The sequence below is a fragment of the Diorhabda carinulata genome, chromosome 4 (assembly GCF_026250575.1).
Source record: "Diorhabda carinulata isolate Delta chromosome 4, icDioCari1.1, whole genome shotgun sequence".
In the NCBI taxonomy this organism is placed as follows: Eukaryota; Metazoa; Arthropoda; class Insecta; order Coleoptera; family Chrysomelidae; genus Diorhabda; species Diorhabda carinulata.
Window position 1 is genome coordinate 23,596,198 of NC_079463.1, and position 27,111 is coordinate 23,623,308.

Here is a 27,111-nt window from a genome sequence, read left to right on the forward strand (position 1 = left end):
CTCCCAAAGATTTCTCGAGATTATTATCCGAGTTAATTCATTAGCAAAGTTTCAGTGACTACATAATACTTAATAATATCTTAATACAGGCGTACACTATTTAACATATAATTACTGGCATTACTGCCAATCATTAACTGCCAAGTTGAAAGTTAAAAACGCCGACACCTTTGGCCCTTATATCAAGGTGGTCTTTAACTGCACTTCAAGCTTGAGCACGATCAGATTTTGAAGTCAAAGAAGAATGTAAACACCTACTTTATGTAAAAATTCAGATGATTAAATTCGTAGTTTACCATGCTGCTTATTATTCAATTGTATAATGATTAGTATCAAATTAGTGTAAAAAATAAAACTTGAAGTAGATTTTATAATATAATAATTATTATGAATATACGAGATGTGTTTAGAAAACAGCAGGAATGAATAAATTCCACAGTTTTAATTGCCGCAGAAACTCGTTAAAATTTTCAGTGTTTGACTATTTATTTGTTCGTGCTAGACGGATGGTTCGACATATTTTTATGAGCTCGTTGATTTTTATTTCTCAACAGAATTTTGGGTAAAAATGAAATACAATGTTAACAAAGTCCTATAGCAAATCGGTCATAATTTGTACAAGAGTTTACGAGTTTTACAAATTTTTTTAGAGGGAGACGAACCAACATACAGTTACTTGAACAGATGACAAAACGTCAAAACTAAGCAAATGATTCGATAAATATAATCAAACCTGAAGGTTCCATTGAATATGTTCAGTTTCAATGGAATTTTTTTATCTTGAAATCTCAGTTGTCAGCTTGCATGAAAAAATCCAAGAAAAACGCCCGCAGTTTTAGAAAAAGAATTAATGGTTTTCGCAGCTCCTGACATTTTGTCCAAGAAACAATACTGTAATAATTTTACACATCTACATCCTCGTCAGACATAGTTCTCTATATTTTTCGATCATAATAGAAGCTTAACCTAATGGTTGAATTTAAGAAGTGGATCAACGGTTGGAAAAGGTGCTAGCACAAATTGGGAGTATTTTAAAGGTAGAAATATTGATATATACGATATTTTTCTGTGACGGAAAATGGGAAAAATTGATACTTTTTTCGCAGATATTGTATAAACACATTAGCAAAGGTAGATATTCAGTTTTAGAATATTTTATCATACAAAGAAGTAAAATTTCCTTAATATGACAAATACAATTACTAACAGAAGTTAGCTTTTAAGGGTTGATACAACGATGTCTTCTAGCAAGCCATTGGAATGTAGAGTGCCCCAAGGTTCAGTACTAGGCCTTATTTTTTTCTTTTGTTTATAAACGAAATCACCTATTTAGACATCAGTGTTAAAATGTGTCTATTTACAGACGATACCTTATATCTTGGTGCGATTCTAATCTTCTCTGTCTCGCTATTTCTAACGTGATGTGGTTTGACTCAATTTAAGCGAATCTTCAAACTACAAAAGAGAACTGTTAGATATTTACTCGGACTAAACAGCAAGGCTCACTGCAGGGACTTCTTTAAAAGATTAAAAATTCTGACTCTTGGTAAGCACGGAACGCGGAGCACCACCTTTACCTACTTACTCCACGTTCAGAATTAATTAAGGGCTCAATATTTTATAATAATTTGAGGGCATATTCACTAGAAAGTGTCTTCTACTCTGTAAACGACTTCCATTCTAATAATAATATTCAACTCCGATTACAAACATATTGCATACTGGTTTAATTTTGCTATGGACCAATTATTCATTGTAGTTTCCTTCTGTTTATTGAAATTTCATTGTATTTCTATCTTTATTTAGTTAATTCGTTAGTTTTCGCAATTTTTTTTCTACAAATTTTGACAATTTTTTGACAATAAAGCATTTATCTCTGTAATGACCTGTATATAAGTTAGCATTTTTAAATTGTAGAAAATTAGTTACTGTTTTGGTAACTTTATAATAATGGTTTTAACCCACAATCTGATTAATAAATTTTCCATTTCGATATGTATAAAACATGTGGCGATCCTTATCTGCTGCTGTACATCACTGCAATTCCAAATACAACAACAATCTTGACCTTTAATATTCAGCGGGAGCATCTTTGTAATTAGTTTGAAATATTTTCAAATGTCTACATTATAATTGGATAGTAACATACTATTTATCATTAAATAATTCGACCACACTGTTCATGCTTTCTGTTTTTTGCCAATTTCGAAAAATAAGACATTAATACCATCTCCGATAAGAAACTACATGTGTTTTTCATATTTTATTCAATGAATCTTGAATACGGGGCTTCGTCAACTTTCCGCGATTTACTGGTAATAATCTTTGTAACACTACTTTGGCTACTTCTACTAATTACAGTGGGATCAAAAAAAAACTCGGAATCAAACACTTTTTACTTTATAGTATTGAAAATAACAACCACTATGTTCACAATTTTCAATTTAAATCAAAAATTAAACTCTCAGCTTACTTCAAAAGTTTCCTTGGCATCGCAAGTCTAATAATTGTTGCTATAAGTACAACATAGTTTTACTAATTTGAAAATTGAAATTTCACATCTATAATTTTTTACTTGAATTTTATGATACTAGCATAATCTTGATGTTTGCTGCCTCCAGGTTGTGTTAAATGCGGCCTATTTCTTTTTTTTACCAGCAAATCATTTACGGTACTAAATCCACATTTTGCTAAACTTGAAGATGGAAATGGTAGCAATAATTTTCTAGCACATTCGGTTGAATTTGGCATCGTTGAAGTAGTTTCTAGATTATCAAAGGGTATGAAATATTGTTGAATACAAATAAATTGTTCCTTATAATGTTCCCCTGCCAGTTAGAAATCTGAAATAATATATGTTAACCTAGTGTATCTTGACATTTTTTGGGCCATTCCCACCTTAGCCTTTCTGAAATTCTTAGGCCTCCCCTACATAGCTTTCACTACTGATCAATTTAATTATTCACTTGATAAGCTTAAGTGATTGATTTTAGGACGAAATCACTAGGAAATTGTTAACGAAACACCCAAACACATAATGAAAAACTAAAATTCAAATTTCAAATAATTTTAGTTAGGTTTTTCCATATTAATTTGTCATCTTAATTTAGTGAGATTATTCGCTTGGTGTTTGCTGCCTCCACGTTGTGTTAAATCCGGCCTATTTATTTTATTACCCGTAAATCATTACATCTTCCTCTCTCGTATAATGAATAATTTTTTCAGAAAACTATTTTTTCATTACTTTCCGAAGATACTTGATAGTTATATTTTTGATCTTGGAATATAAGCAAAAACTTATTTTGAAGGTAGAAAGTTTGTAAGCTAGTTTTGAAAATCTGAATATATTTAACCAAGCAAAAGAAAGTTAACCCTGGTGTTCTTGGGAATAATTACTATCTGACTTATATTTTGTAAATTTTCTGAATCAAGATCAAGATCTAGAAATTTCAAAACTAATCAGAATGGAAAAATGAATTTACTTACGTTGTAACATAACACATAAAAGTATAAATAAACAATCCCTTTAATATTATATAACGATTGATTACAGAGCACGATTTAAAATGGAGCTAGTCCACAAATTGGTGAATGTATAAAAAAAGAAGTGCCTGTTACTTGATCAATAGCATCAGATAATGAGCTAAGTTAAATTAACACGTTGTTAAATAAACGGTATTACATCGAAACATACATACAGGACAAAATAATTTAGGCCTGGTTAATATTTCGGAGATTCCAGAAATTATTTAAATTTAGAACAGGCAGAAACTTAGAATATAAGATCAAGCATTGGATACAAAGAAATGGAAGAACTACATAATATGATATGAGGAAGAAAGAAGACAGAAAACAAATCTATCAGCAAAGACAATTTAAATTTTGTTCACATTTTCTGCGGATTTTAATAAATAGATCTCGGTTAATTGATACATTTTTAGACATCCGTGGATCTATCACGTGGATCGTACGGCTTGGATGGATCACTTTTAAATGCAACAGAACATCTTTCCTTTGTTCGAATTACGGTGCGAGATTCACAATAGGCATGATATTCTAAATTTCCATTTTACAAAAATTCTGTAATACGCTCACTTAGAACAATTCAGAATATGAGTTGATCCATAAACATGAAACTTCACACGTGTTGACAAAGATATCATTTTTGGAAGACAAGCGACATCTTGTCTTGAAAGACAGTACTTATATTGGGTACCAGCACAAAAGAAAGAGATAGGTAGTAATGACAAAGATATTATGAGATTGTTTATTAGAAAAATTGTTATTAAATTAATATACTGGAAATGAAAATTGTGTTGAAAATAAATTTTGCGGTTAGGAATGATAGAATATGGAGAGAACAGTTATTGACAACGTGGAAGATTAAAATAAAACTGAGGCTCTAGGTAGTTGTTTTTAATTACTGGAAATATGTGTCGTTTTGCAATAGACAATCATATAAATTAGATTTTATGGTACTAGATTTCGTTCATTAGCTTCTTCCACCTTTGTGTGCTAGTACAAGCTGCTAGCCATTCAATGTCATCCATACTTCCTTCTCTATGTTATAATACTGCTTTCTTCCAGGCTTACCTCTCGTTTTAGCAAATTTTGGATAATATTGGATCCAATATTCTTAAGTGGTCTAACCATGGTAGTGGAGCTGTTGCTGCATTCCCGTTTTCTCTTAAAACTCTTTTTTCTTATTTTATTTAATCGTGATTAATTTTATTTTGTTCATGTTGGTTTTATCTTTTTTATTTTCTATAAATTATCGAACAATCGCATTCATACTGTAAAATTGGCTGGATTATCATCCTGCACAGATCAATTTCTCATTGCTCAATTTGCTCTCCCCATTATCTTGCTATTCACATGGCATCCTCTGCGTCTATTGAAGAGAATGTTGTACGGTCAAAAAATTTTTGGACAAAAGCTTGTGAATAACTCCAAAAAAACACACAAATAAGTGAATGATTACAAAATAGAACAAAATCAAATTTTAAGATGTACAGTTCTGTTCTCTGTATGTGCACTTAATGCCTAATCAGTTAACTGAAATTCAGAAAGCTGCCATTATCTCCAAATTGGAAGATGGCTGGTCTATCAAAATGGTAACTCATTTAGGTCTTATTGCGAATAACTTGGCGAGAGTGGAGGAGCTGATAATTTATTATTGGTAAACATGGTAACAGATGTCAAGTGAATTTACACAGCTAAAAAATTTCAAAAATTTGTCTTTTCTATGCTACTTCAATTAAGAGAAGTGTCCCTAAGTGGATAGCTGTGTAATGACCGGAGCAGCGTGCTTATGGATTAGGAAAACGGATTCAAATAAGAGCCAGTGTCAGATGCCAGATGTCCCGGCATATTTTTTTTCTCTCGCAATACCTCACTATGTAATTTACTTAATGTAATTTGAAAAACTCTGCAAACATGAGTGATCAAAAAGCTTCCTCAGTTTACACATTCCTAACGAAGTTAACGAAGTAAATTCATAAATCAATTCACGACTTATGGACGAGACACACTTGTCATATACCAATCCGATCCGATTTTGCTCCAAAGAACGGATCGGTACATGATGAGCACACATGTCCTACACGCTTCCGAGCTCCGATTTCCAGCTCTAGCTCCATACATTCGCAACTCTCGCCAGTCCCCATTCAATTAAAATCGCGAAACATTCCGTGCACAAAAATTTAAACAACTGCGATTTAGACTTGGAGGCACTTTGTTTAGAGGTAGATGTAGAAAACCGAAGAAATTTCATGGAGAACAGAGGAAAACGCAGATTTGAGTACACTCTACTTGGAAAAGGAGAATATTCTACACTTTTACCTCATCTCTTGGATGAGGTAAAAACATTCTAAGAATATTTTAGAATGTCGATGGCGGCGTTTAACCTGCTGGAACTTAAACTCCAAGAAACTTTGTCTAAGCAAGACACATATTTTAAACAAGCAATCACTTCTAGACACCGTTTGGAGGTTTTTTGAGGTAAGATACTAATTTAGTTCCATTTATTTCTCAATTCCAAGAATTTGAGGTACACTAATGAAAAAGGGAAAACAAAAAATGGAACGTTAATTGCATTTCAATCAGAAAACCTTATTACAAATTAATGAATGATAGGTCGGCGTCTTATTCTCCAGTGATGGCTGGAGCATTTGGTGTTGGTATAACATGGATTGGAAAATGTGGAGGTTCATATACATCTGCATATGGTTCATTTTCTTCTGATGATATGATAGGCGCAGGTGTTGAGGTAGAGGAAGTGCGGGCTGATGTTGATAGATTCGTATAGATCATGGTAGTTCTTTGTTGGTTATTCGCATGAAGCTGCTGCAATCAAAAGGTTATATATATTCCCAATTTAGTAACAAAAAACAAACATTGCAAAAATTTAAAAACAGACATGCAACCTGCAGCCGTGAAGCGAATAGACTGCACGATCGGATGCATGATGGGAGTCAAGAAGAACTGGGATCGGACACGTGTCGGAAAGGTGTGAACTACGCTGTTCAAACTCTAGTATCATTTCCCTCTCAGACACTCGTCCGACTGTGTGTGTTCCGGCCTTTATTCGAAATAGATAGGAATAGGTCAACAAGTGTTGATTGAAAAACATAAAAATTCAAACGCTTTTCCATATTGTCAATTGTCGTTAACATAATCAATAACTGGCCTATAATTTTGATAGATTCTGAAGTGTATATATACCTGTTGTTGATTTTTTCACTACCTCAATACTTCAACAATACTCTGGCGTAGTAACGAAAAAAAAACGCAAAGAGATAAGAACATTTACATTTTTGCCCGTATAAATCGCGCGCGCAAATTGTAGTGTTTGTTCACGACCGTTTACTTCGCCTACTATTATCAAACAATTACTTTTATCAATATTCTAACCTCTTTCGTTCGCTTCATGACTGCCTTAGATGCGAATGGGACACGCTCAATTTCATTCCATGAGTTCACTGAGATTCTCGAAAGTGCTATAATGGGATCCATGGGATTTCTTATCAACAATTTCGAAAAGATTGTTCAAAAATAAATTTATTATCATGATTTCAATCAGAATGGAATGTTATGATGAATTTTTTTTTATATATTCATACCTACTATATATACTTATATTTGATATAATGATATATATAATATTCTGAGAATATTGGAATTCAGTAAAAATAAATAGTAACATAGCCTTGTTATTAATAAAAATTAATGAACCCATTGTGCGAAATTGCTAAATTATACAAAGAAATCCAGAGGCGTCTGGTGTTCAGAGATTGGCAATCTGTAATTTTGAGACATTAAATATCTAATTTCTGAAATTAATTATTCCATCCATCGATGAACATGTACTATATTTGGAAACCATCAGTAGATATCATGAAAGTTTATCTGGAAATTTGAATCTTTAGATTGGAATTTGGATGTTTGGAAGCCCTCAGTAGATATCATGGAAGTTTATCTGGAAATTTGAATCTTTAAATTGGAGTTTGGATGTTTGGAAACCCCCAGTAGATATCATGAAGGTTTATCTGGAAATTTGAATCTTTAGATTGGAATTTGGATGTTTGGAAACCTCCAGTAGATATCATGGAAGTTTATCTGGAAATTTGAATCTTTAGATTGGAGTTTGGATGTTTAGAAACCTCCAGTAGATATCATGAAAGTTTAACTGGAAATTTGAATCTTTGGATTTGAGTGTAAGTCAAGCGCCCTTGTCATAATTCTGTGAAAACAAATTGGAGTTTGGATGTTTGAAAACCCCCAATAGATATCACGAAAGTTTATTTGGAAATTTGAATCTTTAGATTTGAGTGTAAGTCAAGAACCTCCCTTGTCATATTCTGTAAAAACAAATTCATATGAAAGTCTGTTCGCTCCTAATACTATTTGAGATGACATCATAATGAAAATGAGTAGATCTCAGGTCAAAATATTGAGAAATAACGAACAAAACCTGAAATTGCTGTGAGTACTTCTCGATCTAACAACTTTGCACCTCTAGGCACTCTCTGAATTCACAAATGATATTTCTTCATATTCCAAAGACCACTTCTCAATTATGTCTTAAAATGAATGAAAATGAATCAACAAAATGCATTTTGGGTAATTTGGGACTTCGTTTATTGGGAAAATTGTTAATGATATGATTCTCTTCATCAATAAGCACTCGTATATCTTATTGAATTTGTAGAGTAGTACTGATTATTGAAAGCTTATAATATTAGATGATTTGCGGCAGTTTTTCCAAAGCTCTATTTAGTAACCTGTTCTTTTTATATTCTAGTCTTTGGGTCTGAATTTACCAAGATATAACCATTGAGATATTAGATTTCATGACTTCATCCACCTTTTTGGAGGCTTAACCAAAGTTGAGGCTGTCTCTTGCAAATATTGCTAGTTTCCTCTAGCCATCTTGTCTATATGTCCAATTTGGGCCCATTTTCACTCAATAATAGACAATAATATTCTGTTGTGATCATATAATATATATTTTCTGTCTTAGTGTAAAAATTTCAATTTTGAAACTGTTATTTATATATGTTTTTAGTGAAAAGATTCATATTTTGACAAAAAACAAAACGAAAAAATGATTATATAAACTCTCATGGGTTATTAAAACATGCTTTAAGTTCTCGCGTATATAATATGAATTTTGAATTTTGACTATTTTTGACATTTTCAAAAGTAGATTTGGAAAATCGGATAGATTTTCACCAATCTTCACGACTTTGTAAAATTTCTAACATAGAATTGAATACCCTTAGAATCAAAAAGTTGGACGGAGAAATTGATGAGTGTATCGAAACATAATAAAACTCAATTTACAAACATCTATCGTGATTCCTCTTTGAATTGTTTTGTATTTTGTATCCGTAATATGAAATGTTATTGTATAAATATATTGTGTCATGGCAGCGCTTATGACAGCAGGTTTTTAAAAACTAAATTCCATCTAGGCAAATGCAACAAGGTTTATCACTCCTTCCAAATCATATTAGGAGACTCGAATTCATTACTTTGCTTCTCCAATTTCAGAAAGGTCGTTGCACGATTATCCACTTGGGAGTACGATATTCAACTACCCACTCCACGTTCAGAATTAGTTAAGTGCTCAATATTTTACAATGCAAAAAAATGCACAATCAATTGCCAATTGAAATCATATCGATTCCGCAATATTTGCAGACGATACTAGTTTCTCTTGGAGCAACCCTGATCTCAAGCACTTCATAGAACCATATCTAATGACCTAATACCCTAAATTATGATGCGATTCTAATCTTCTCTGTCACAATCTGTAAAATTATTAGGGCTTGTTGTGGACAATTCCTGAAAATTGATAATTTACATATTCTGGCCTTATCAAAAAAATAAAGTTCCGCCTGTTTTGCGGTGAGATTAGTTTCCAAAGAACTGAACTTATCCACCTCCTTAACAGTTTATTATGCCCTTATTGAGTCGCGTCCCCGATATGCCCTTGTGTTCTAGGGTACGTGTGGTGCGACTCAATTTGAGCGAATCTTCAAACTACAAAAAAGAGCTTACTCGGACTAAACAGCAGGGCTCACTGCAGTGACTTCTTCAATGAATTAAAATAACGTGTAGCACGACCTTTACCTACCCACTCCACGTTCAGAATTAGTTGAGGGCTCAATATTTTTCAATGCAAAAAAATGCACAATCACTTGCCAATTAAAAATAATCGATATCATCTTTTATCGCATTCTGCAATAATTTGTAAACGACTTCTATTCTAATAATAATTTTCCGAACATGTTGCAAACTGATTTAATTTTTGCTATGGAATTACCTATAATTTTGTTACTCACTTGGTTTTCGTCTGTATATTGAAAATTTTTATTATAAAGTATCTTTATTTATTTAGGTCAGGTTAGGTTAGGTTTGTATCCCTATTTGTTTCTTGGTTTTTACAAGCTTTTGTCTACAAATTGTAACAAGTTTTTGACAATAAAGTATTTCTCTCTCTCTACTTCACCTTGTCGTAATTTTGATAAGATTACAGAGCAATAAATTCCGACTCAATCCAAATTTTCTCACCTTATGCTCTTAGAAGTGTATAACTTTACTCAATGCTGCTCTGTCATAAAAAGTTTTTCCCGAAAACAAAAACTACTCATAGAATTTGTGAAAAATCCAGAGGTACATAGCAATACTGTAGAAATTGAAGAATTATTTGCTCCAGCAGCACTCTCAAAGATTCATGAGCTCATTTTATTAGATGAAACGTGAGAACACAGTGAATTAGCAAATATAATATAAAATTCGTTGTTCGAGTGTTGCTTTATTAAATCATTTATTTCTTGAGCCTTCTTTGCATAGATCTATATGTAAAACCCTCATCATTTTGGTATGAGTAGTCAATAGCAACAACTTGACTTTCTTCATGAAAGTATTGATAATAAGGATAATAAGGAATAAGAAACTAATAGCATTCATATAATAAAAAAACTCCGGGTTCGCAGTATTTAATGCAAAAGTAAAGTTAGTTATTTTTTAGTTTTATGATTATCAAAATCTAAAACTACAATGTTGATCTCAGATGATTTAGTTTCTCCATTATTCGTTAATAATTTGATTGAGAAAACAACGATTTATATAAAATTTTTAAAAAATTGTTCATTAGTATAATTATTTTGGATAATTACACACAGAAACAGTCTAAGCTATATAGTAAAATCAATCAGAGATAGCAAGAGTATAGCTAGATACTTCTTTTCTTTTACTAGATAACGTTTTGCCCAATTCCTCACCTCAGAAATTTTTTAATTATGCTCTAGCTCAAAATATATTTAAAACTAGTAATAACGATGTGATGAGCCTGTGTTTTTACTTATCATTGGTTAGGTTAGGTTAGGTTGGTTGGTATTAGCTAAGAAGTGTCTGAAACTTTTAAATATAAGAGTAAAAGGTCCAATTCCATTATCAGCTTTAACAAGAAGCCGGAAAATCATCATGAATGATTGGCTTGTATTTAACTTTTAGATCTTTGAACGAAATGAATCTGATCTTGAAAGTTATAAGTTCAAAATTGTTGAAACCTCTCTATTTAATCTAGAAGAGTTTTAGTATTTTGCTACGCAAAATTTGTCCTCTGCTGCGTCCTTTTTTGTAATTAGACTGATCATTGGAAGTATTTCTCCAGCTACTGAAGAAGTTTTCTTCGTAAAATACTACGTTTCATAACTGGAAAATCTTCTATAATAGAACTATCTTTTACTACACACATCTCCAAATGTCTTGGTCTCCCTTGTGAAATTTCAAGTTTGCCTATGTATAGAGCCTATTTTTTATTCACGAAATGAATCTGCTCTCTAAATCTAGAAGTTCAAAATTGGTCAAATCTGTCTATCTAATCTAGAAGAGTAATAGTTTTTTGCTACGCAAAATTTGTCCTCTACTGGGTCCTTTTTTGTAATTAGACTGATCATTGAAAGTATTTCTCCAGCTACTGAAGAAGTATCCTTCGCAAAATACTACGTTTTATAACTGGAAAATCTTCTATAATGAAACTACACACATCTCCAGAAATCTTGGCCTCCCTTTTGAACTTTTTAGTTTGCCTATGTATAGAGCCCGTTTTTTGATTTTAAATTTGTGGCACTGTGGCATTGGGCAAAAAACCAGTCACGGTTTTGTGAAAGCTACATCAGAAAGGGTAGACCGTTACATACCCAATTTCATTCGAAGAAACCGATTTATAACGGTAACGGTCGATCAAATTCACTATTTGCTAACAAGTTTAGATTCATCGAATCTAAGGCCAAGAAGACCTTCAAGGATGCCTAGAATTTCACGACGACACATAGCAGCCCGTCTCCAATGGGCTCAAGAGCACAAGTAATGGGTTTTATAACAAAGGCGTAACGTTTTTTTTTCCCGACGACTCCCGATTTGGTTTCCACAGTGATAGTCGGCGGGAAAGGATCTGGAGAGGTCCAGGTCGATAGGAACGACTTAATTTTAGCAGAGATGTTCATGGCAGATACGTGATGTTTTGGGGGGGTACAATGTATGGTCGTCATACACCACGCCACAAACATTATAATACCGATAGTTCAACGCAATGAATATGGAGTAAATTTCATTTTTCAAGATGATAATACAAGACCACAACGCACGGAAATAGTACATAAGGAAGGAGATAATCAAATAATGAATTGGTCAGTACCAGACATGAATCTAATGAACATTTGTGGGATTATATTGGCAAACCAATATCCAATCGATAAAACCCTTTTTGACCGCTGCCGTTCAAGAAGACAATATGGCTGACCATGTTATCGATAACTTGATTCGCGGGATGCCGAAACATATTGGTCAATTAATTGCAACAAGAGGCAGTGAAGAACTATTAATTTGTTTTTTTATTACATTATATCTTTTTTATTAATATACAAATTTTTACACTTCAATATTTTGCACATTTTCCGTTACTTGGTTTACTCTATATTCTTGGTTAAGTAAATTTAGATTTTTTCCTTCACAAATATTGTTATCACACAAAATATTGAATACATTTCATAAATTTGAATATATTTTTTTAATCAATAACAAGGGGGGCCAAGACTATTGAAGATGTGAGTATTATCTCGATCGCCAAATGATCATTTTCGTCAAATACTAAAAACTATCACTTATACTTGCAAAGGTCTCATTCAAAGGCACTAGTCCCAAATCTAATGTTCTCTTCACTTACTTATTAATTAATGAAATTGATTTCTAGAATTATATTCAACTACAATCAGTAGTCGGTGAAACACTCGTGCATTTTCAGTTTATACTACAAGTAAATTTACTTTTAAAATTGAACTTAAAATGCAATAAACAGCATGTCTTTCATGCTTAAACCTTTTTATCGTACTATGAATCATTCAAGAGTGAAAAGGTCATTTTTGGATATAAAAAAATATTGTGGAAAAGCTAACCCCTCTATATCCACTAACCTAGCCTCCCTTGGATTTTCCAAGGCCGTTGTGGAAATGAAACCAATGCAGATTGTGTTAATTTCAGTTGGCGTATGTGTTGGACTGAAAGGGTGTCTGTGCGGGGATAAATTAGAGTTAGGGCAATCGATGTATGCTGGTATTAAAGACGACATACTAAGATTAATGGTAGTGGTAAACTATCCTTAAATTTATCTGGAGCGGACCGAACATCTGAAACTTGAAATTATTCTATCTATAAATAGATATCTTACACGACCGGTTTAATATGGTGATTGCATAAGACTTATCATCAAACTAAAATATTCTCCCTTTTTACGTGAACCATTAATATACACTCACAATCATAGAGTAGATTTATTTGGAGCTAGTGGATAAGAGACTAATTAAATGCAATGATGTGTATATAACTGAACACTTAATTTATTCACAAAACACTAATTGCCTATTTCTGTTTGCCTATATGACTATAGAAAATGGACTGACTGGGATGCTCAAAATCAACAACTATTCGAAATATTACGAGTTTTAAAAAACAGAAGTGAAGCAAATATTGTTTAAGCCTTGATGATCAATTTTTTCACCACTACTATATCATACCACTCAAAGAATCTAATGGAATCGAATGGTAAACAGATTTCTTAAAACACAAAGTGAGCTGGTGGTGAGTATTCTACCTCCTGTACCTGCTTCTTCAGATAGACTTGTAGCCAAGAAAATAGACCTAGGAGTAAACTGTCAAAAATGTGATGTAGCAATCCGTTTTCATAATCACCTTGCAGTCGAAGCATCGAGTTCTCCAGTTGTCAGATCAAAGCTTATTCGAAACAGTAAGAAGCTCAAAACAAGCAAAAAGAATTGATTTTTGGTTTGAATGTGCCGTCGTTAGGAAGATAATTACTCTGGTGGATGCTTCCAGGACTATTCAAGAAATTAGGAATATTGTTCAACGTGCAATATTTAATTCACATTATGTTTACGAAAAATTAAGCGAACATAATATGACATTATTGACCAACTCAAATTTTGTAATTGACTATTTCGTGGAGGCGCGTTCAGAAGAAATCGAAAGATTGGATGCAAGTAACCCACTTCCCAGACGACCGACGTCGAAATCAACAAATTTGAAATCGTGATGAACCTGTTATTCATACTCTTTCCACCTACTCGTTGTCGTCAGCGTTCACAACGAAGATGTGTTATGTGTTCGTTAAATAACATCAGATGCGATATTAGATACTTTTGCAATATATTTTGCAACATGCCTGACTGCTCAATTTTGTTTACCTCTGGGGTAATCCTATCTTTTAATTCCTGAATATTGGCAGGTTTTATTCTATAAACGATGTTTTTCAAATGACCCCCCAGGAAATAGTCTAAAGGATTCATATCGAGTGATCGAAGGAGCCATTCGATAAAATCACGCTTCCTTCTTTTGGGAAACGCATCCAACGAGGATGGTTACGTGACCGGCATCTACAATTATGCTGATTTACGTTTCTATTAGTTTTGATTGTAACATTTTTCCACCATTAGGTCTGCAAACTCTTTAAGTCTATCAAAATCGTCATCTGACTACTCTTGAACCAACATTATTTTGTGTGGATGGAATTTATTATCACGTAAAATTTTCATTACGGATGTTTACGAAATATCAAGTTCCCTGGATATTCGTTTAGTCTGGATCATCTTCTAAGTACACACCTAAAGATTTGTTTTTAGTTGATGCAGTCTTTCTGCGCCCTGATTTGAATGATTCTTTCACTGAAACAGTTTCGTTAAAGTTTTTCACTAATTTATTGAACATAGATCTTGTTATGGGATTTCGGTTAGGATATAAATTATCAAAGATATTACACGTTTCTTGTTGACTTCTACGCCCATCACCATATCCTAATAACATTAAAATATCATTCCGTTGTGACTTTTAATAAACTTCAACAATAATAACTTATTGAAACGTCAAATTTGTTATTGTAGCTGTCATAACCACCTAATTATATTATTTTAACTTCTGCGAAGATAACGCAAATTTAGGCATAGGGAACATGAGTTGAAAAATAATAAGTATTTCTTAAGGATTTCGAGAAGCGAAAAATATACAGGGTGATCCATTCGAAATAACAAAGTTTATTATTTTACCGGAAAAAGGAAAGATCTCACAACAATGTAAATATCACCATAAAACCGGCCGTATCACAAGCCGTTTTCGAGATAATTGAGGCGTTCCATACATAAAACTCATTATATAAATATTTAATTTTCGATAGAAAAGAAAATGAAGTGTATAACATCAATTATACCTTCTCTCAAAGTTGAAGTTGGATTTTTATCAAAGATCTCTTTTAGTAATAATGAAATCAAAGAATCACGGAACAATCGCCGGTCTGCATCTCAATAGGTTCGTCTGGTTTATAATAAGGAATGTAATTAGCAGAATATATATACTGTTATCTTTCTACTTCGGAATCAACGATACTCGAACAACAAACTAATTTTAATTACATTAATTCAATCATAACAACAATGCTGTACCGTTCAAGATTTATTCTGGGAATTTATTAGCGAGTTTTATGAAAATATATGGTGCATTCTTAATAATAAAAAACGTAAAACACCTCTCGCATGGTTTAAATCATACTTTACCCACAGGAGCCAGCTTGTGAGGGTTGATACAACGATGTCTTCTTGGAAGCCAATGGAATGTGGAGTGCCCCAAGATTCAGTACTAGGCCCTATTCTGTTTCTTGTGTTCACAAACTACATCGCGAATCTAGACATCATTTGTAAAATTTTTTTGTCTATTTGCAGACGACCCAATCACCCTTAAATCAAGGTGCTATTTTTATCTTCTGTGTCAATGTTTCTAAAACCAAAGTTTTATCATATAAAAATACATTGCAGTCTTTTTTATTGAATAACACCACCATTGATGTCGTTGAATCTGTAAATTCCTCAAGTTCCTCCTGCTTTGCACTGAGATCAGTTTCCAAAGAACTGAACTTATCCAGCTTCTTACCAGTGTCCTTATTAAGTCACATCTCCGATATGCCCTTCTCTTCTGGCTTACGTGTAGTGCCACTCAATTTGAGCGAATCTTCAAACTACAAAAAAGAGCTGTTAGATATTTATTTGGACTAAGCAGCAGGGCTCACTGCCGGGATTTCGTTAAAAGATTCATAATCCTGATTTTTTTTTTCTTATTCATCTTTGAATCCGTTTGTCTAATTCGTAAGCACGCTTTTCCAATTTCAGAAAGGTCGTTGCACGGCTATCCACTTAAGAGCGCAGAGCCCTAAATACTCCACGTTCAGAATTAGTTAAGGGCTCAATATCTTACAATTCATAAAAAATGTACAATCACTTGCCAATTGAAATCAAATCGATATCATATTTTCCCACATTCCGCAATAATTTGAGGGCATAATCACTGGAAAGTGCCTTCTATTCTGCAAACTTCTATTCTAATAATAACATTTAATTCCGGGCATGCTGCATACTCATTTACTGTATGTTTTTGAGTTTTTGACAGTAACGCATTTCTCTCTTTCTCTCTAAATGCACATGACAACCATTGTCGAGTTTCTAACTAATGAGCTGCTACCATCGTTTGAGTCCTTGTGAAATTCATACTCCATCCAGGTGTAGAATAAATATATTAATTACAGGTGGCTGTAATAGGCAATTTGATCTTCCACTCTCGTGTTCAAAAAATTTTTTTCCAATCAAAAGATCATTTCTCTCAACTTCGTAAAAAATGCTCTGCCTTTCAGGACATAAATCCTGAAAGCTGACTGCGTTTATTATTATCCTTTTGAGTCACGGAACTGCATCGCGAAAAAATATCGGGTGTAGACGAACCAAAACCGATTGCAGCTTGGTCTTTGTTCCTTCAATTATAGAATTCAGCTTCTTTATTGATAAATTGATAGGCAGATGCTACTTTGTTCTCTACAATAGTGTACATCATAACATTTCGATTTTTTAATAAACAATTTGACAGTACTTTTCTATTCAGCACAGTTGCAATCAATTCATTGTATGCGATCAATTCGTTCAACTTATTTTTACGAAGTACTTATTGACTACCAGCTTTCTTGCTGAATTTGCTTTTTTCTATGAATCGTGAAGGCATGTCAACTGATTTCATAATGAAGCTGTCTTGTTCAGGTTTGGTTTTCAGAAAGTAAAATAATAATCTGTGTAAGTCCTAGTTACGATGCATTTTGAGCAGTGAACACCGATAGGTTTTTCCTAAATTCAGTCGTATAATGTGTAATAATATTTTGCAGTGACACTATATAAATTGCAGAATTTGTATCGGTTGCTTGGATAGAACAAGTTTCGATGGACAAGGCAAATTATGAAATGATTCATCAACTTTTGTCCGTAGGATAAGTTTAATGTGAATCATCGCATAAGTGACAATTGATATAATTGATGGTATCGCTATCTCAATTTTTCTAAAAAATTGAAAGGCGAACTTTGGAATGGAGCCCCTAAGTTATGGCGCACCCATTCCATAGCCAAACTAGACCGAATTTAAATCCATTAGAAAAGTTTTTGTAGTAGTTCCTGGGGAATAACACCTTAAATTAAGGAAAATATATATTAAGTAATGATAGCTGTTCATTTCATACTACTATAATTATTTCTTGTTGTTGTTTTTGGTGATTATTAAGTGATAGTTGTTGTCTGTTTCTAGCTGAAAAAAACTTAAAATTGTCAATTTGAACGAAAAAACTCGGTCGGTACAGTAGATTATATTCTTATATTCAGTGGCACTTTTCATACTTTCGCGGTCCCTTCGTATTTTTGGCTCTAGTAAATTGAAAAATCATCCGATTTCGATGATTGATTGATTCGATGATGATAACGGCGGATTTATGAACAAAAATATGGGAATAAAAAAAATTAGTACTTATATTGGTTAGGTTAGGTTCCATGTTCTCATTTGGTCTGCTTTTCAAACAACTCACTACCCCCCTCCGCTCCCAATTCTCTTCAACAGTCAACCTTAGTAAGATGCCATTTTTTTAATGGTGAAAGTTAACTTTCAATATTGTACACTTGATCACATTAAGTGATTTTAAGAATGTTTTGTTCATATAACTTCAATGATTACTTAATAAAAAGTTATAAATCATTATATGTGAGAAACAGTCAATTTTGAGAGAAATTTCAATTGATATTTATTTATTTCAATTAATATCTATGGATATATGTATTTTATTATATAATGAATTAATTCAATAATAATTGTAAACAGATAGTAAATCAACATTTTCGTATGAATTTTTTTCTCAATTTGGTCGTTTTTTTGTGTTGATTACAAAAAAACATATAACAATTCCATTTCATTATTTGGAAAAAAGTTATCAACAATTATATGAATGAGTGCATTTTCATGAACATTTGTAGCTCTGAAAGAAATATAAGTAAGTTCTCATTTTTTTATTTCTATTTTTTCCGTGAATCCGCCGTAAAAACGAATATCTTAAGAAAAATTCATGGAAATCGAACGATTTTTCGATTTTCTAGAGCCAAAAAACGAAGTGACCGCCTAAGTATAAAATTACCCTTACTTCAATTTCAAAGTTTAGTTTCAATAAACTACTTTCTTCATGTAAAATGGAACGTAAATAAAATAGAAAATTGTTGTTGTTGTTGTAGTCATTCTGTTTAACATGTTTTCTTCTATATTTTGACTCATGTTAAAAAACATAAAACTTGCCAAAATCATACTTTTCTTTTTTGTTTATTTGAACCCAAACGGTAGGTTTGATTATGTTGTAAAGAACCACGATTATATTAAAACGTTGTTGAGAACCAATAGAGGATAACATATAACATCATATATATCTTAATGAAAACAGTTCTAGAAATCAAAGTGTTAAAAGTATTGATTAAATGTCAATAAACAGAAATTTTCGTATCACGGTTTTTTTTTGTATCTGTAGAATAATCAGTTTATTTCATCCAAATTTTCTAGAATTGATTTTTTCTTTTATGAAAATAACTTTCATTTCAACAAATGAATCCCCTAAACGATGGCACTGCTCCATATAACAATGTGTAATTTTTCGGTTTAATATCGAGCGTATCACTCTTGTTCGATTCGGTAAAGGGCAATTACAAAGTGGACCACACATCGAACCGTTCGAACAATGGTCAATGCCCAGTTTTTCTCATCATATCATAGAGAGATAGTTGAAAAAGAGAAAGAGATGATCTTTACTCGCCGAAAATCAGCGGGAAGCTGCACGCACTCATTAGCAATGTCAAGAATATGTGTAGAGGTATGCCTATGTTCTTAAGATCATATTGACTGGTTCATATCTTTTGTATATAAATGACAATATCATTCACTGCCACGATTTTATGTGTTTGTAGTTTTAAATATGTCATACGGAAACATTGTTGAGTTTAATTTACTTTTCTGATTTATTTGGATCGTAATTTTGCAGTTCTGTTTTATACTTTACTGATAACTTATCTCGTTACAAGATATACATAATTCAAATATTTCTCATGACTAATGAATGCATAATTCTATGTTGAGAGACTTTTATTTTTAATCTTAATTATTATCACACTAGTTTTACATCCCCAGCTTCTACTTTTTCTACAGTTTGTCCTCTTTAAACATCCAATTGTAATCTCTGTTATAATGTATGATTATTTCGTTCCCAAAATGAATGAGTTGTCGCTTCCACTAATTATCTAATTTTGATTGCCTACAATTTTCTCTGAGGATCCAAATTCGACTATTATTGTGTTTTTCTATTTATTTTTTAATGTGATTTGAATATATACAGGGTGTAGTACGAAAAACTTCCTCATAGAGGCGGATGCAGTTAGACTGAACATCTGACATTACGAAGACATAAGTTTTGAATCACGCTGAGTTGTCCTGAATGGTAATTTGGGCACAATGTCCAATACCAACAATGAAATATTTACGAGATATTCCAATTTTGGAAAAATACTAAACCTAACCTAACTAATCTACATTGAATAACTATATATCCATTAATAATGGAGCAATCATGAAATTGTCACCAATAAACAACACTTGCTCGTTATTTCCGCATATCCAGCTCAATGATGTTTTATACAGGTTGTTTTAAATTGAACCGCCAACAAAATTTAACTCATTTATAAATTGCCAGCTTTAAATTGATTTTATTAAATTATCCATTTTATTCTTTGAGCTCATCCGTTTGGTATTATTATTAAGTATACCTAAATCCAACCACTTTTGAGATATTTTATTATATTAGTTAAAATATGATTACAGTATGATATATGTATGAGGGTTGGTAACTGAGTTTCGATATATGGCAAGAGTGATTTAAATGTGTTAAAGCTGACATTGGTATCAAATTTTGACATTTTTATTGGTGAAAGTACTCAGAACGTGTTGTCATACGAGTGCTAGTTGAGTTGTTTACAGATACTACAAAACATGGAATTAAGTCGCCCACATTTTCGTGAGATTATTCCATTTCCAGTTGAGAACGGAACGACGCCAATGTGGTTTTTTTATTATTATAATCTACTCTGGGCTTATCAAAACTGTATATTGAATTTTTTTTTCGTTCTGAGTACGCAAAAACCGAAAATATGTTCTTCTTCTTATCGTGACGTATCAAGTACATCCACCAATAGCTTTGGCGATGGAAAATGTTCGGGGCACCTTTGGGCACCCCAACCACTTAAGATAAATATATTGTATCGATTAGTTAGCATGATCGACGACTTACGAGCCCAGAGATAGCAGCTCAGATCAACGAATCCATCTGATTTTGAGTACTTCTACAGTGAAAACGAGATTAAGAGAAGCTGGCCTTTTTGGAAAGGTGACAGAGAAGGAACAACTTTTGAGACGTCAAAATATAATTAAGAGGTTGCAGTAAGCTATGAAGTGATGAGTCAAACCTTGACATTTTTGGATCTAAGAGAACAATGATTGTGGGCAAGTCAAAGGAAGAACGGATGGTAGATCCATGTGTAATCCCGCCGGAGGCTTGGTGACTTAGATATAATTTGGAACATCATCTACTGGTGCAGGTGATAGGATGTTGAAGAGATATAACGAGCCCAAACATTCCTCGAAGCTGTGCAAAAATTATTCGAAAGAATTAGAAAGAATGTACTAAAACTGATGATTTGCTCATCACAGCAGCTCAATCCGATTGAGTTGTGGAACAAATTGAACAGGAAAATCAGAAAGCATTATGAAATATACTGAAAAATTGATGGAACTATATAAACGAAGATTTTTGGTCGAAATTGGGCAACAAACTAATAAAAGCAGAAGAAGGTTACACCGATATGAATCAAAAATTTAAATTTGTTACAATTACAGACTGTAGTTTTATACAGCTATATCATTATATATATAATTATATTCTTTGAAATATAAACATCACTATTGATCGTGATGTTTTTATTTGTTGTGTATCACGCAAACTATAGTGCGGCAAAAACTTTTGACCGGTAGTGTACGTATGTATATGAAAATACTGTCAGTATGCCGAGCGAAAAAGAAAACCAGAAGAATAATCCGAAATGCTAAGATAATATATTCGTAGGAAATATTTGGAAAAATAATCTCTATCAACGACAATACTATAACAATTTTTGAAAGAGAAATTAAGGACATAATATATACAATATATTCTGCCGATTTCAAGTATAATAGAAGGATGGAAATTGAGAAAATACGGTATAGAGTAGTGGGATGTGTTAACCCTTCGGTCGCGTATAAGGAAAGGGCTGAGTGCGGTTAATACGCACGTGGCATTGCTGGACCTACGCAATTTGTTATGTGCTACATTGGCGTAACGTTGTTCATAAAATTCGACAATATAATATACGAATTAATCATAAATACGGTATATAGATAAGCATTATACTTTTGGCGATGTAATTTAATCACTGTGTATTGCGATAGTAAGAAATTTATCAAATTCTAGCAAATATCTGCCGTCAGATTCTCCAAAATTCCGTAAGGCAGAAAAAGCCATACAGCTGCATCTAAACGGTTGACATCGAACAAAAAGTGTCAAGACAAAGTTTTCTTTTAGAAGATGTTTAGCGAAGATAAGAAAGATAATTTGATATAAAGATGATCCAATAGGTATTTACCAGCTTAGTAAATGAGAACTTCTAGGCAGGCAGAGTATTAGGATTGATATCAAGAAGGTTAAAATGAAATAATAATTCTAATCGCTACTCTGTTGTGAGAAATTTGAAGCTAACTCACAAAGTTATTGAAAACACTAATCATACTATTAGCCTCAAAAGTCATACCTAGAGCTAACTAATAAAAAACGCTATCTATATTCTCAAAAATGTATATATCTTCTCAAATTCCAATTCTTTTGAATTATAGCCATGAAATTCGAATAGTACAATAAGGCGGTATCAGGGGTGTCATTTTTGAGTAAGTTTAACTCTGAATTACATTGTTTGACGCGCATTTCGATAACCAAGTGATTGTCTTCAGAGACTGAAGGTAAACTAAACCTATCAACCTGACTTACCTGTTTTATACTAAATTTTCTCACCAATAAACCTTTTCCCGCTAAAATTAATTCTTGTGGGAAAAAAGTCCTTGACGGAAATATTCATAATCATTCTTTGACTACTAAACTATAGAGTGTGCTGTAAGGAATTGGCCCTTTGTCCCTATTTAAGGTTTTCTTACATTTAGCAATTTCTATGCGCTCAAATACGTCCAACAACTTATAATTGGATAGACTTTTTAACAATTTTACATTATTAATATTTATGTCATGATTATGACTTGCAGCGTGTTCGGCAATACCTGATTTCCCGATCAGTCCATATTTTAAATGAGCTATGTGCTCTTATTTCATATCTACCGCTCTTTTCCCAATTTGTTATTTTATTTTTAAGATTGTCCAATTGTTTTAATGTATTGTTGGATTTATAAACCAATTTGAAACCCACTCTGCTTAATATTTCTTCCAATCCTTTTGTATGAACAGGATTGGAAGGTATCAGAACAAATTTTTCTTGTTTTCCACTTTGGGTTTAGAAAAACGTGATTCCACATAGAGATTTCTTAAACCTATTGAATAACCTATTTACAATTCTTTTATCATAACCGTTGAGGACAGCTACATCCTCAATGAAGGACTTTTCCTTATTGTATCTCTCGATGGTAAGTGGAAAGTGGATTAACCGATGTACCAGGAGACTGGTCATCTTATATTGGATACAATGGAAACAATCAGTCGGAATGTACCTGCATGTACATCAAATTCTAACCTATGACTATTCCTAATTACTAGAGTATATAAACATGGTAGCTGTCCAATAGTTTCCATTTCATAGGTGAACTTTATAGATGGATATTTTGAGCTGAGCTCCAAAATGAATTAGTCTACGTTTGCCTTCTTCGAATTAAATATGGAGAAAATATCGTCCACATACCTGTACCATATACTGGGAAAATACTGAAACTCTTGACTGATTTGCTTTTCAAAATGACTCATGATCAGTTCAGCCATGAACGGTGATAGGCAGTTTCCCATTGCTCTTCCTTCGTCTTGCTTGTAGGCTTCGTTGTTGTAAAGGAAATAGTTTTGTTCCATACATTTTTTTGTTAACTGTAAATATTCTTCCTTTACATCAGCTCCCAAATTATTAGTTCTCAAGGTACTCCAAGGTCTGCTGGATCGACACGCTGGGAAATAATGAACTTACATCACAGGAGATTAAAATTTCCCTATCTTCAATTTCCATAGTCTTCACTTTGTTGATAAACTCTAACGAATTCTTCACTGAAAAATTCTCAGGTTTGAGGGGTAGCTTTTCAAACTTCTTCGTTAACCACCTGGAAATATTATAACTAAGTGTAGGTACAAAGTTCACCTATGAAATGAAAAATAATGGACAGTTATCATTTTTTAGGTACTTCAGTAATTAGGAATAGTAATAGGTTAGAATTTGATGTATTTAAGAAAAACACCACTACGTGCAGGTACATCATGGCTGATTCTACCATGGAGAAATACAATAAGGAAGAGTCTTTCATTGAGAATGTACCTGTATTCAACGGTAATGATAAAAGAATTGTAAATAGGTTAATCAATCGTCAAAGGTTTGAGAAATTTCTATGTGAAACCACTTTTTTCCAAACCCAAAGTGAAAAACAAGAAAAATTTGCTCTGATGTCTTCCAATCCTCTTTATACTAAAGGGTTGGAAGGAATATTGAGTTGGTATAGTGGCGGTGTAAACAGTGTGTTCATTATAAATATCGTCAACGGTTCCAGAAATTCCAACTTAACTCTGAATGGAATCACAAGTACAAAAATTATATCACACAATAGTCGATACAGTGAGAAAACTCAGTGATAAAATAAGAGCTACTTGCGGGGGGAGTCTTTGTATAATAAATCTGATAAAAACACGTTAAATTATTTTTTATAGCAACATGTATTTAAACAAGTTCATTTTTTCTCCCTTATATTTATAAAATAAAATATTTAGCACGCCCCTGTATACCTCAATCCTTTTCGCACCACATACCCGCCGATCCTCGTTCGATTAATGTATGGTATGTGTGTGTATGTTAATACCTTCCTTGTCTTCTTCTTCGATAAATGTCCGTTTGTTGTTTAATCGCTTTTGGCACTACCGAGCCTCGCGCTATATACCCACCGTCGGAGAAACTGCGTAAGATAATTATAGGATTTTGCACAGGGCTTAGAAGCGAACGATTTAACTTAGATTTAGGTCTTATTAATGGAATGAGATATGAAGGTGAATCGGCATTTGGTCAGCAGATCATACTTTCATTTTTAGAATCCCAAATTTCAATAGTCGAATTACAAGGAAAGGAGAAAATACAAACAGTGAAGATATCTACAGTAATTGTGTTCTTGGGAAACTAGTTTAAAATTGAGATAATCTATTTTCAACAGATATGTAGAAATTTTTAAGTTAGATACTGAACCTATTTTTTAGGTTGAATTCTGATGAACCAATTTTTTATGTTAAATTCTGCTGAACCAATTTTTTAGGTTAAATTCTGATGAACCAATTTTTTAGGTTAAATTCTGATGAACCAATAACACTCTGAAGCTGGAAGTTGTACCATATACTTCAAAAATGAATTAGATTAACTCACGACAAAACTTATTAATTGTACTTTTTTGTAGGAAGTGAATAAACTCATTATTTTTTAAACATGACGTCCTCGGTTTCAAGCAATTTTTATACATATTCAAATTAGCTAGAAACGATCTGAAATGATTACAAATAGATAAAGTGAGAGCTAAAACTGAGTAGAAACTATAACAAATAATATTGAGCACCCCACGTTATCACGTGTCATTAATTTTATCGTTAGTTATTTTTATTTAAATCCATCATCATTTGTTACTTTTTAGCTTGATGTAATATAACAGCACGTTTTTTGAATGTTTTCAACTATGATTTAGTTTGTATTACTAGAATATTAGATCCTCTTATGATTTTTTCCGTCATCAAATCATTTCATCTAATTCTTCTCCGTTACGTTTGTGTCCGTTAATTTCAAGCGATCAAATTTTGTTACTCATATACCGCCGATGAATCATACGAGGGTTAAATGCTACTACGTAAGCTTGATCACTATTATACAGTCGTGAACTTACTCAAACGACAGCCTCGCATCTTGTGGACGGTTGACATCTAAATGTATTTATGAATTCAATGCCTTCATCCGAACCTCGCTGGTATAGTGGATTCTTTTTCTCAGTCCGAAATGGATTTTGCTGATAATCATGCTCGTCATTATCGAATCTATGGATTTACTGCATCGTCATCGATCGTTGGCAAATGTGAAACAGTTTGAATTTATTTATTATATAGGTTACAGTTTAAAAATTCATTTACAGATATTCTGGTGATCACTGTTTTCAATTAATGTTTGAAATTTCGAATTATTTCGTCGATCATCAATGAGTGTCCGTACGTCTAGAAGTATTCAAAAATCGATCTATTTCATGCACAAATAGAGAAGCTGATAGAAGGGAGTTGAAAAAGTGCCCATTCAATGTGAGAATATCAGTGAAGTAGGTATTACACCCAAAAGTAGTAGAACGCCAGAGATTCTTCCATAAAATGAAATACTAGCATGGAATTTGATCCAATTTTATCCATTGAGATTTTTTGATATTATCGTAGGCCCAGCTTTCATCTTCAGTAATGAAAAATGAGCTTCCAATCAAATGCGAATTGACACTCTATTTTATCTATTCAATTCATTTAATTTCACTACCATCTGCTTTCCGAGGATCTGTACTGTGTAGATCAGTCAATAACCTCTTTGAATGTACACTTTTGACACATTCTAATCTGTTTTCGAGTGAAAAAACGACTCATTTGCACTTTTGAATCTTTTCTATGATGGCTATTGACAGATTGTTCCATTAACATCTCTGGAATTGGAACAAAACTTAATATGCGTTGTACAATATTAATGTTTCACGACAGACAATGTAAACATGAACTCACTAAAATAGTTGTAGTATCCAGAACGGGTTCAAACTTATATTTGCTTATCTAAGCACATGAGGAAACTGTTTGACATAGTTGTAGCATAAGTGAGTTCTATTATGAAAATATACACTACAAAAAGTAAGTATTTTTATTTTGGGTTTTATAATATTTTTTTTTCACTGCACCTCACACAATCTAATCTCACTTTGTGACTTGGATCTTCTTTCTTTATTTGACAATAAGATTTTGGTTTTGGCGTATCTTGATCAGCATTATCCAACAGTTTATTTTTGTATAATTTCTCTGATACACTAATTTGAGAACCAGTGATTGCTATTGCTATTTGATCTGACAGATCTATAGAAGATTTTTAGTATATTTATATAACTCACTGTAATATTATTATTATATCTTTTTCGTTTTCTTTGCACGTAATTTTATGTTTCTTCGGCTTTTTTTGTACAACGTTTATGGGTAGTATTTTCCAATTTTTTCTCAATGTCTTCAATCAATGGATTTGCTTTACTAACGGGGTTTCTACTTACTTCAAATTTGAATAATTGTCTCCCTTGGTCGAGAAGATTCTTCGTCAATTGTCTTTCTTT

General features: G+C 32.7%; 1 protein-coding gene and 1 long non-coding RNA gene across 3 annotated transcripts in view; both read left to right on the plus strand.

The window, feature by feature from the left end:
* Nucleotides 1–15,133, plus strand: part of LOC130892637 (uncharacterized) — a 77,738-nt gene extending 62,605 nt beyond the window's left edge. The window contains exon 2 of the long non-coding RNA XR_009059070.1: nucleotides 1–15,133. This exon is cut by the window's left edge and continues 30,021 nt beyond it. This is a non-coding gene — a long non-coding RNA (uncharacterized LOC130892637).
* LOC130892635 (protein argonaute-2-like) overlaps nucleotides 1–27,111 on the plus strand; it is a 310,219-nt gene that overhangs the window by 215,184 nt on the left and 67,924 nt on the right. The gene's annotated exons all lie outside the window — the stretch shown is intronic.